This window comes from Carcharhinus amblyrhynchos, chromosome 18 (assembly GCF_965287045.1).
Source record: "Carcharhinus amblyrhynchos chromosome 18, sCarAmb.v2.hapA, whole genome shotgun sequence".
In the NCBI taxonomy this organism is placed as follows: Eukaryota; Metazoa; Chordata; class Chondrichthyes; order Carcharhiniformes; family Carcharhinidae; genus Carcharhinus; species Carcharhinus amblyrhynchos.
The window spans coordinates 17,907,514-17,919,823 of NC_137341.1; positions in this window are offsets into that span (position 1 = coordinate 17,907,514).

Genomic DNA, 12,310 nt, shown 5'->3' on the forward strand with positions numbered 1-12,310 from the left:
AGGTTAGTTGGATTGGCCATGCAATATTGCCCCAAAAATGTATAGGCCAGGTGGATTAGCTGTGGTAAATGTGCAGGATTACAGGGATAAGCTGGTGTAAGCAAGTTGATGCAGACCCAATGGGCTGAATGGCCTCTTTTGCACTGTGGGGATACTATAAGATCAGAAGTGGGGATACTTAAGGTTGCATGCACATTGTTCAATACTGCTCACAATGTCTCAGATGCTGAAGCAGTCCATATCCATAAGCAGCAAACCCTGGATGATATCCAGGCTTGGATTGATAAATGGCAAATTACATTTGCATCATACAAGTGCCAGGCAATGACCATCTCCAACAGAGAATCTAACCTTCTTTCCTTGACAGTCAATGGCATTATGATTGCATTATTATTAACTTCCTCAGAGTTACCATTGACTAGATATAAAATTGGACCACCATATATTTATACAGTGGCTACAAAAACAGGTCAGAAGCTGAAAACTCTGTAGAGAATAACTCACCGAGTGACACCATGAAGTCTGTCCATCATTTACAAGGCACAAGTCAGGAGTGTGATAGAATACTCACCAGTTGCCTCAATGAGTGCTACTCAAACAACACTCAAGAAATTCCACATCATCCAAGACAAAACAGTCTGCTTGATAGGCATCCCATCCACCACCACCTTAAACATTCACTCCCTCCACCATCAATGCAAAGTGGCAGGTATTTGTACCATCTACAAGATGCACTGCAGCAACTCACCAGAGCTCATTTGAAAGCACCTTCCAAACCTGCATTTTCTACTACCTAGGACAAGAGCAGCAGATGTATGGGAGCACCATCACCTGGGGGTTCCCCTCCAAGTCACTCATCATCCTGACTTGAAAATACATCATTATTCCATCACTATCACTGGGTCAAAATCCTGGAACTCCCTTCCCAACGAGACTGTGCTGTCTTGGTCAATGATGCCTTCATTCCAGGAATGAATTTTTAAAAAGTCGAAACATTACAGCCAATTTGCACACAGCAAGCTTCCACAGACAGTAATGTGATAATGACCAGATCATTTATTTTTAGTTGCTGGCTGAGGGTCAATTATTGACCTGGAAACAAAGAAGGACTCACTCCTGATCTTTGAAATAGTGTCATGGGATCCTTTCTGTAAGAGGGCAGTGAGTCTGTAAATCAAAACCTCTAATAGTACAGCACTCCATGGGGCATAAACCCAAATTATATGCTTAAGATGCTGGAGTGGTACTCAAACACACTTGGACTTTCCAATTCAGATGTGAGAGAGGGACCACTGAACCATGGCTGAGACCATTCCAACTCCCAATGTTTAGTTCAACTTGTGTGAAATGGGAAAAGTACACAAGAGATCATAGTTTTAATTCTAATGATCCAGTTGAGCTTCAGTAACTGAGCTTAAATAATTTAGAATTTTGCTATCTGGTTATGAACATCAAGGACATTCAGTTGGAATACAGCTATCTCCTTGCCTCTTCTCTGCCCAACTCAACTGTAATCCAAGTGAACATTCATGCTTCGATCAGATGTGCACATCAAGATTCAATTTAAGCAAAGTTGGGTGTTTTGTAACACACAAAAAGACTATTAACATACTTTCAGAATAAACTACAAGCTTATGTAGTGCACTGCAATGGAACAGAAAGTGTAATTCGCATTGTTGAGTGGAAATCAATATTATGTAATCTTAGCAGAGGTTATGTATGGGACTGACAAAAATGTATGTTCAATCACTGGGAAGTCTAAATAAATAGAAGATAATCACTAATAAATCCCAAAAGGAAATTCAGGAGAAAACATTTTCACCTAGAGAGTGGTTGGCATGTGAAACCTGCTACCTCAGTAGTTGAGAAAACTAGCATAGATTAAAGGAAAGTTGGACAAACATATCATTTGGGCCAAATAGCCCATTTCTGTGCTATGCGAATTTGATGTAAATTCTATGTAAATGTTATGCTCTGTGGAAATTGATTAGGTCAGTAGGCTGAGTAGATATATTCAGAGAGAACTGAAGGCAGGAGCTATTTCACATGGAATAATTTTCTAAGAATGCATTGACGGCAAGGAACCTTGGCCACTGCCAATTGACAGAAAATTGTGGAAATTGCTTTAGAATTTTACTTTATAAGTAAAATCCCATAAGGGACCTTATCTGTAATTTTTTTTGTTCTAAAGTTTTTGCAATGGCAGATTCATAAGGGTACTTATGGAACATGACTAATTACAAAAGGTTACATTCTACATTAGTCTAAGCTGAGTTCATTTCAGATCTTTCCTCAGTTCTGCCTCGTTTCAATAATCAGAACGGGGTCACTTTCTTCACAAAAGTATTTTTCTATTTTGCAAGGGGGTAGAGACACTTAGATCTCAATTATGTCAGGTACATATTTGACATAATAATGTATTGTATGTTCCAGCAGGAACACACAATACATACTGGGCAGCACGGTAGCACTGCTGCTTTGCAGCTCCAGGGATCTGGGTTCGATTCCCGCCTCGGGTCACTGTCTGTGTGGAGTTTGCACATTCTCCTCGTGTCTGCGTGGGTTTCCTCTGGGTATTCCGATTTCCTCCCACACTCCAAAGATGTGCGGGTTAGGTTGATTGGCCATGCTAAAATTGCCCTTTAGTGTCCTGAGGTGCGTAGGTTAGAGGGGATAGCGGGTAAAATATGTAGGGGGATGGGGCGTGGGTGGGATTGTGGTCAGTGCAGACTCAATGGGCCAAACGGCCTCTTTCTGCACTGCAGGGTTTCTATGATTCTGTGATAATCCTATGCAATCCTTCCTAAGTAAGTGTTCACTTGTGAACAAGGCCCCTGTCATCTGTGAGGTTGTGAATGATTACATCAGCATTAAGAGTCTGACAAAAACTTGGCTGAGGGAGGATAATACCTTCACCCCAATAAAGCCCCCCACCCCCCACCTGACTAATCTTCTATTACTTGCCCCACCTAGACTCACCACCTTGGTGGGGTTGAGGCTCTTATCAGCTTTCCCCAACTTTTCTCTGTTTCCTTCTCCTCCTTCCAGCATCATCCCTTGTTCCACCTTTATAGTTTTTTATTTAAAATTCTCATTTACTACCATCATTGACGTACAATAAATATTTTCTCACTGAGGTATCTTCACTTCTTTCCCCTCTCAGCCTTTACACTGAGTGACTTCTTGTCCCTGGTAATTTCCATCTCAACTCACCGGGCGAGATCTTCTGTCCTCCCCTCCCACTCCCCATGGCATCTTTCTTGGAGGTGGAAGCAGCTTGCTATTCGCTGCTGGTGGGATGTCCTGGTCCCAATGGCATCCTTGGCATTTTGAGTGGCTTGCCCATCCCACCAGTGGGGAACTGCCACTGGAAGAATCTCCCAGTGAGAATGGCTGGAGAATCCTGCCCATCATGTTCTCTCTCCTCAGTTTCATTGCCGTCCTACCCTCTCGATAATCTCCCCCTCCTTATAAATTTCCCTACCCATATACACTGCCACCCTCTAGACCGTGCCCTTTCATGTCATCTCACAAGGTCTACTGTCATGCCAATCACAGTAAGACCATTTCTGATCACTTCCTCTCCACTCACATCTCCATTAAACCCATTTCTCACTCTCTCAGCCTAGTTATTGGTTTCTGGTACGACCCTCACCTCCTCTCCCTGAAGACTGATTGTTGCAACCTTGATGCTGATATACCAGACAACCGGTTTATCCAACCACTGCCAAATCCGACTGGACAATATAAAGCACTATATCATCCTCTACCAAAACTGTTCACAATCCCTGCATCATGTGGCTTCTTTGTCTCTACTGTAAACCATCCATCTCTCGTCATTTCCTTCTCCAACAATAAGTGCAAGGAGCTTACGGATGTTTCTTTCACTAAGATTGAGATTATCTGTTCAGCTATTTTCCACTTATCCACCAGGGCAAAGTTCCTGTAAAGCATTCCCTTACCCTAATCCCAAACACACATCTTTAGTTTCTTTCCTATCTCCCCTCATGCCTTCTCCCAGTTTAGTTCGTCCGTAAGACTTACCTGTTACTCTCTTGACCCTATCCCACAAAATTGCTGACCACCTAACTTCCCCTCCTGGTTCCTATGTTAACCAATACTATTAAATCTTCTTTAAAATCTGCCATCATCGTCCCTTTTCCTAAAAGGACAGCAATGACTTTTCTGTCTTTTACTGCAGACCCATCTTTCTTTCCAAAGATCCTGAACTGCAGTCTCTTCCCAAATTCTTGCCCATTCTCCCTGTAGAACTCCATGCTAAACTGCATTCAATCATGTGCTGGTCCTGTATGTCAATAGTATATTTGCTGTATCAGTTCTGCAATTGTCTTGATGGGGAAAGGGTTGCACATGCAGCGAGCTCCCTTTCCAAAGTCTGCTTGTGCTAAAGACTGAGCAGGAATGCTCTGTAAATTACCTTTTTGCTCAAAGAACATCAAGACATCAGCTTCAGTTTGTATTCGTGGATAGAACTCTGGCTAGGTCAGATGGGAAACTCTATTTCTCCTGGACGAACCAGTGTTGCTTGTTTTCATTTCACACACCATGGCACTGAGTGAAACATGCTTATTATTGTAACGTCATTTCTCAGAAGTCAGGAATTGTATTATTGTTGTGACATAAAATACCCAATTCACTTCTTCAGAATTGTGAACTATTTATCTGCATTTCCTTTTCCCCTTCTCCATAGAATTCATAGAAATCATAGAATCATACAATTCAACCCACCTAGCCTGTACCGATTCTCTGAAACAGCATCATACCCAGGTCCTCTCCCCTGACCTATTCTCATAACACCACACATTTACCATGACTAATTCACCTAACCTGCATACCTAAGGACACAAAGGAACAATTTTGTATGGCCAATCCACCGAAACTGCTCATCTTTGAACTGTGGGAGAAAACCAGAGCACCAGAGGAAACCCACAGAGACATGGGGAGAACATCCAAACTCCACAGTCACCCAAAGCTAGAATCAAACTCAGGTTCCTGACACTGTGAGGAAGCAATGCTAACCACTGTGCCATATCTTCTTTTCCTTCTACCTTGCTTCTTTTACTCTTGGTCATTGTTCGGTGGGTAGCATCCTCTTGCTTTTTAGTCAGAGAGTTATGGGTTCAATCACTATTCCAGGCACATCAAGTAATCTAGTAATCACAGTGCCGTAAGGAGGAAATGTTACTATATCGGAAGGGATGTTAAATCAAGGTCCCATTTACCTGCTCTGGTGGATGTAAAAGATCTCATGAAGCTATTTTGAAGAGAAACAGGGGAGTTCTCCTGGGCTCACAGGTGACTAAAACCAGTTCAGCAGGCCACTCCGGCTTTAAAGGTCAGACAGTCACTGATATATTTCTCCTCAGATTTCCTCCCCGAGAAACCACCTCACTGCCAGCTGACATCTCTCTCTGTGTCTTTTCCCCAACAACAATCCATCCACTAACACAAAGAGATGGATGACAAGTTAATCTAGTGCCTATGTTTCTTATGGTTGCCAAAGAACAATGATCTCCTACAATGTTGTTATGGGGATCTATACCAACCCATAACGATTGAAACAGGCAGACAAATCCTTGGTTTAGTGTTCGGAAGACAGTGTCTCCAGCAAAGTGAGAAATGCTATGGGATTCTTTTTTACTTGTCAGGCGGGCCTTTGATTTAACATTTCATCTGGTTTTGGGAGGGGGGGGTGCAATATTAGAATAGAGCTATCAGTATTTTACTGCTGAGGACAAATTTGCTCATGTTCTTAATTGTAGTCCATTAACCCCTGCCCTTCAATCTGAGATTACCATCATATAAAGCATAATGCATAATACCTGACTCTCTGACATTTCCCATCAATTTAAACATTATAAATAACTGTGTTAAGCCTCAATTGGAGTAATGTAGACATTTCTGGGCAGCACACTACAGGAAAGATGGAAAGGCCTTAGGAAAGGTACAAGAACGTTTACCAGGATATTATCGTGGAATTCTCAAATCATAGAATCCCAACACTGAGGAAGGAGGCCATTCAGCCCATCGAGCCTGCACCAACTCTTACCCAGGCTTACACCGTAACTCCACATATCTACCCTGATAACCTTTATATCTTGGGACACTAAGGGGCAATTTAAAGTTTTTTTTAGATTTTATTTATTAGTCACAAGTAAGGCTTACATTAACATGAAGTTACTGTGAAATTCTCCTACTTGCCACAGTCCGGTGCCTGTTCAGGTCAATGCACTTCGCCAGCACGCCTTTCAGAATGTGGGAGGAAATCGGAGCACCCGGAGGAAACCCACGGGGAGAATATGTAGACTCCACACAGACAGTGACCCAAGCCAGGAATCGAACCCGGGTCCCTGGCGCTCTGAGGCAGTAGTGTTAACCACTGTACCGCCATGATGAGGGGCTTCAGTTATGAAGAACAAGTTTGGAAAAGTTGGGCCTATTCTCCTCAGAAGATAACCTGAGAGAGATTTTCACGAAGATGAGAGGTTTAGGTGGAGAATATAGTGGAAAAATTATTCTCTCTGATAAGTTGGCCAACAACCGGAGATTTAAAATCAGCGGTAAAAGGTCTGAGGGAAGGTGGAAATTTTTTTCACTTGAAAGTTGTGGATATCCAGAACATTCTGCCTGAAAAGACAGTGGAAACAGTTTTCATAAATAATTTTAGAAACCAGCTAGACAGGTTGTTGAGGATGACGAAATTTCAGGGTTACAGCCAAAAAGAGGGCATATCTAAGTGTCACTTTCAAAGAGCTAGCAGAATCGCAATGGGCTGAATAGCCTCCTTTTGTACTGTACGTTTTTAAGATTCTATGGAACTCAGCTTTCAAATAGACACGATTTATGTCTCTGCTCTTCTGAAACGTGAAGCCCAGTTTCCTTATCCACTTATCAGTTCAGCTGACAGATTGACTGGGCTGAGTTACTAACTTGTTAGCATCTTATTCTTGGGAATTAAACAACTTAATTACTCCCAGCCATTATCCAGACCGACCAAAACATAAAAAGAGGACAAACAGGGCTAGGTATGCATGACAACCAGCAAGGTCAGTCCACTGAAAGCTAAATTTGTGCAATTCCAAATGGAGAATCATAGGCTTTTTTAGAATCGCTACAGTGCAGAAGGAGGCCATTCAGTCCATCGGGTCTGCACCAATAATTCCACCCAGGCCCTATCCCCATAACCCCACATATTTATCCCACTAATCCCTAACCTATACATCCCGGGACACTAAGGGGCAATTTAGCATGGCTAATCAACCTAACCCACACATCTTTGGACTGTGGGATGAAACCGGAGCACCTGGAGGAAACCCACGCAGACACAGGGAGAATGTACAGACTTCACACAGACAATTACCAAGGCCAGGAATCAAACCCAGGTCCCTGGACCCGTGAGGCAACAGTGCCAACCACCATGCCGCCCCAAAATTTGACACTGAGCCAGCCGGGAGTCGAACCTGGAATTTTCTGATCCACAGTCAGACATGTTATTCATTGTGCCACTGCCCCTTACGGGGTGCCAACCCTCCAGGATTGCCCTGGAGTCTCCAGGAATTGAAGATGTACAATCAGCGCATTATAAAAAAAAAGTTTAAAAAAAGCAATGAAAGGGGGGGAAAAAAAAACCAAGGTTGTTTGTCTGACAATCAAGCATCATCCAATTGAATAAGGAGTCTTTATTTTCCAATTGCTGTAGAAACGTGGTGAGTCACATAGATGAATGTGTTGACCAACTAATGGCTGGGGGCAAGTCATGTGCTGAAACCTCCAGGAATACATTTAATCACAGCTTGCAAGTCTGTTGGCTTAAGGCTAATTGTAGCAAATATTTCGAGTTTGAAATACATTCTTTCTTTCTTTTCTGCTGTGTGCCACAGATACTGAGCTAGAAGATTCACTATTAGATTGATTGCAAGCTTTGTAAAAGATCTGGACAAATACCTCGCCACTACTGGGACTGTGCTTGTCATTGTGCTCCATAGGTAACCACCCAGGAAAGGCTGCATACAGTGATGAATCATAAAACAGTTCTGGGTCAGAGGGCATAGGCAGGAAACTACCTGCACTAGGCTCTATTCAAAGTTAGATCAATACTTAAACAACAGAATAATTTTTTAAAAAGAATTTAATCATCAACAACAGTATAATCTTCAAGGCTAAATTGCTACAGTTCCAGTATGAACAGTTTCAAGTCACATGATTCTCCTCATCCTTAAGGTTAGGGTAGAGAGCTTGATATCTGTGATATGAGAGATTCTAGTTGGCAAGTTTTATCCACCACATCTTTTAGTTAGGAATGAACAGGAATGCCTCTACTTTCTCAGGAGACTTTCTCCAGATGTCCACTATGATTCTCATCAGCTTTTACAGATGCACCAAAGAAAACATCCTTTCTGCATGTATCACCTTTCTGCTGTGTACGGCTCCTTCTCTGACCAAGACCACAAGAAACAACAATGTTAAGCCTCTCCACTGCAGTCCCGTAATAAAAGATGATGCACATCCAACTTCATCCTCTTTACAACTTCACATACACATACCCCAACCCTAACCCCTTTATGTATCCTGGTGAGCACTATTAAACAATTAACATACAAATTAGGTCTAAAGTGGAAGGTTGCAGTTAACCCATTCCTAATATACAAACAGTTGTGAATGAAGCCCAGGCCATTACACAAACTAGCCTCACGTTCATTGACTGTCTACATTTCCCACTGCCTCAGAAAAGCAGCCAGCATAACTGAGGATCCCACACACTCTGGACATTCTCTCTTCCACCTTCTTCCATCAGGAAAAGGATACAAAAGTCTGAGGACATGTACCAACCAATTCAAGAACAGCTTCTTCCCTACTGCCATCAGGCTTTTGAACCTTATATTAAGTTGATCTTTCTCTGTACCCAAGCTATGATTGTAGTACTACATTCTGCACTATCTTCTTTCCTTCTCTATGAATGGTATATTTTGTCTGTATAGCACACAATAGACAATACTTTTCACTGTGTGCTATTACATGTGACAATAAATCAAATCAAAAAAGGCCATTCAGCACTTGAGGCTTGTTCTGCCATCCAGTTACCTCATTGCTGCTCTATATCTTACACCCACAGCTTGTGATGCAAATCAATCTCAGAAATGTCCCAAATTCTCATTAAAGCATTTCCAATTGATTGCTAGCTTGTTCTACTTTTGCTGGCAAAAGTACACCTTGAGTAATAGGTTTAGAGGAATGATTTAACACTCTGTTTTAATTTTTTTTATGGCTGATTGATAGTCACACAAGCAAAAGATGGCTAAACAAAAGCCGTAATCGATCAGCTAACAATACATTTGAAATACTTCACTGAAAAGCTCAAAGCTGCAGAAAATTGGCTTTATTTTCACTTCAGACTTTGTTTAATTATTTTGCATCTCTTTTTCAACCATTGTGATTGATTCAGGGATGTATTTACTTCCAATTCTCAGCATTGGAGCTTTTAGTTCATACATTTCATTGATGCGTGGAAAGGATTCAGGGCTTCCAAACTATGGTGGACCTTGACTTTCTGTTGACCTTAACTGGTAGCTAGCCAAGTACCAAAAGAATGCAACATTGAATTCCCAAGAAGCGAATTCATGGACTTACCACCTGTCCACTGAAATTGACCAAGGGATTTGACAGGGAACACAGAGGAAGCAAGTGATGTGGTTCAAATGGAAACATAGAAAATATGGAATATTTACAGGACAGAAGGAGGCTATTTGGTCCATTGTCTATCTTTTAGGGCAAACCAAATAAACTAACTCAAATTAACTCAGAGACCAAGTAAAAGGCCCATTGTGTCTATGCTGGTAAAAAGAATTTCCCAGCCTAACCCAAGCTTCTGTGTTAATGGCATTTTAATTGTGCTTAATTGGCTGCAGGTGCTGGACATTAATTGGGGATTAACCCACATCCCTATAAATAGATACAGGTTGAAATTGTGGTTTTTGGGGTTAGGAAGTGGATGTTTGTAACATGTAACTCAGTAAAACTGGATAAAGTTTGGTTTCAGTTCTATCTTTCACTAACAGGTTTTCTGGGCTAAAACCTAATTGCACAGAATGGTTGCCTAAAGGTGAAGGTTGGCAGCTTAGAAAAAAGACCAACTGAAAATTACAATCTGAGTAGCCATTGTGCAAAATGGCAGAAAGCAAGTGTGAATTTTTGGACAATCTCCTTCCACTCCACCCACTTCCTTTAAATAAAATGTGTTGCTATGGCCACCTGCTTAGATCCTAACCATGCCTATCTTTCTGTGGGATATGTAAAATATTCCTTTTTCCAATGGGACTGTCCAGCGGAGATATTTAAACCTGTAACTTTACCAGACCAGCATTGTATGTCCTGAAGTGAAGACGACCTGATTGTGAGCTATCAGAGTGGCCTTTTCCCTTGGTACACAATAGTGCATGTTGGAAACTGGCCTTTGGCTGAATTACTACATTGGCGATGAGGCAAAAAAAGGAAAATTTATTTTTTCCTCCATCTTTCGTTCCAAGCAACCTCCAAACATCAAGAATCTCTCCTGTTTCAAAAAAAGGCCATTATACTCTTCTGGGAAACGCAAGGCCTATAAAACCAATGGGGAAGACTGGGCACAGTACACTGAGTACGTATGTTACTCTTTCTGTGCTAAAACCATTGAAGGAGAAGAAAAGGGAAAAAAAATGATATTGCTAACAGTATGTGGGGTGCCACCCATGGATTTCCCTCCAGAGTGGCGTGGTGAGACGTCAATGAGAATTCCCACTGACCGGCAGGACCAGAGAATCCTGCTGCTAGCAAACAATGCGCCATCTCTTGCCAGTGGAAACACACAGCTGTGAGGCCGGAGAATCTCACTCTATACTTTGGAAGAGACAGGTAGAAATCTGTGAATTGTATATTAATAAGGCTCCAATGTACCCCAACAGTGGACACTTGCTGGGGATTCATTTGAATCCCAATAAGGAGATTTGCATTGTGTACAGTATGGAGTTTTCTCTCTAGATTCTTTTGCACACAAAATCTGTCACACTGACGAGTTGGGGCTTGATAGTGCCAACAACACTGGCTCCACAGAGTCTGGGACACGCCTCGATCTTCAATATTAAACACTACTCTACTCCCCCCTCCCACAGACACAGAGGACTCCTCCACGAGCACCAGAACAACCCCTCCTACTGCATCCACTCCCCCGCAAGTGCTGGGGCAACCCACATGCACAGGGCAACCCCCCTCCCACATAAGGAGAAACCAGATTGCCAGATTGACACTGCCAGGATGACAGTGCCAGCGAGCAGTGAGGCATGTTGCTCTACCCCCAGGGAGCGATACTTACCCTTCCACCCAGCAGGCTCCCCTCGACAGCTTTTTGAACACCTGGTATAAACCTCGTCAACATGACAGGGAAATTCCTTACCTAGGGTATTAAAATGTCGGAGAAGTTTTTTAAGTCCTTTTTAATTTATTTAAATGAGGTCCCACCCTTTTCTGGGTAGGAATCTCAATAGGTCACTGGTGAGGGATAGGGAAAATCTGAGAACAAGATCCAACTGTTGGGATTTTGGTTTCCGAAGTGTCACAGGATTTTCCACTGGTGTCGCCATTTTCACCTGCGCCAAAGCTGGTAGAAAATCACCCGCCATGGACTGAATTGGACGGCACGGTGGCATAGTGGTTAGCTCTGCTGCCTCACAGCGCCAGGTACCCAGGTTCAATTCCAGCCTTGGGTCACTGTCTGTGTGGAGTTTGCACATTCTCCCCGTGTCTGCATGGGTTTCCTTTGGTCACTCCACTTTCCTCCCACACTCCATTAGGTTGATTGGTCATGCTAACTTGATCCTAGTGTCAGGGGGATTATCAGGGTAAATATATGGGGTTATGGGAAAAGGGCCTGGGTGGGATTGCAGTCAGTGCAGACTGAATGAGCCGATTGGCCTCATTCTGCACTGTAGGGATTCTATGATTCTGTGAAGCAGTGGTTGTTGGATTAGGAGATATCTGCTTGCAATGGCGTAATTCTATAAGTGTATAAAGATCAGCTCCAGTTTTATCCATCACAACTGGTTTTTCTGGAATGCACATCTTGGTCACAACCCTGTAGGTTTCAACACTTCAAATACAGATGCAAATATTTTAATCCCTGTGATGGTGCATCCTTGCAAAAGAACCTCACCCACTACACTCCTCGACTGAGTGAAATATTTAAGTCTGTACCATTTGCAGGTCAGATCTTTCACGGGAATTTCACAGTGCAGCCAGTCATACAAAAGGAATGGCTGGA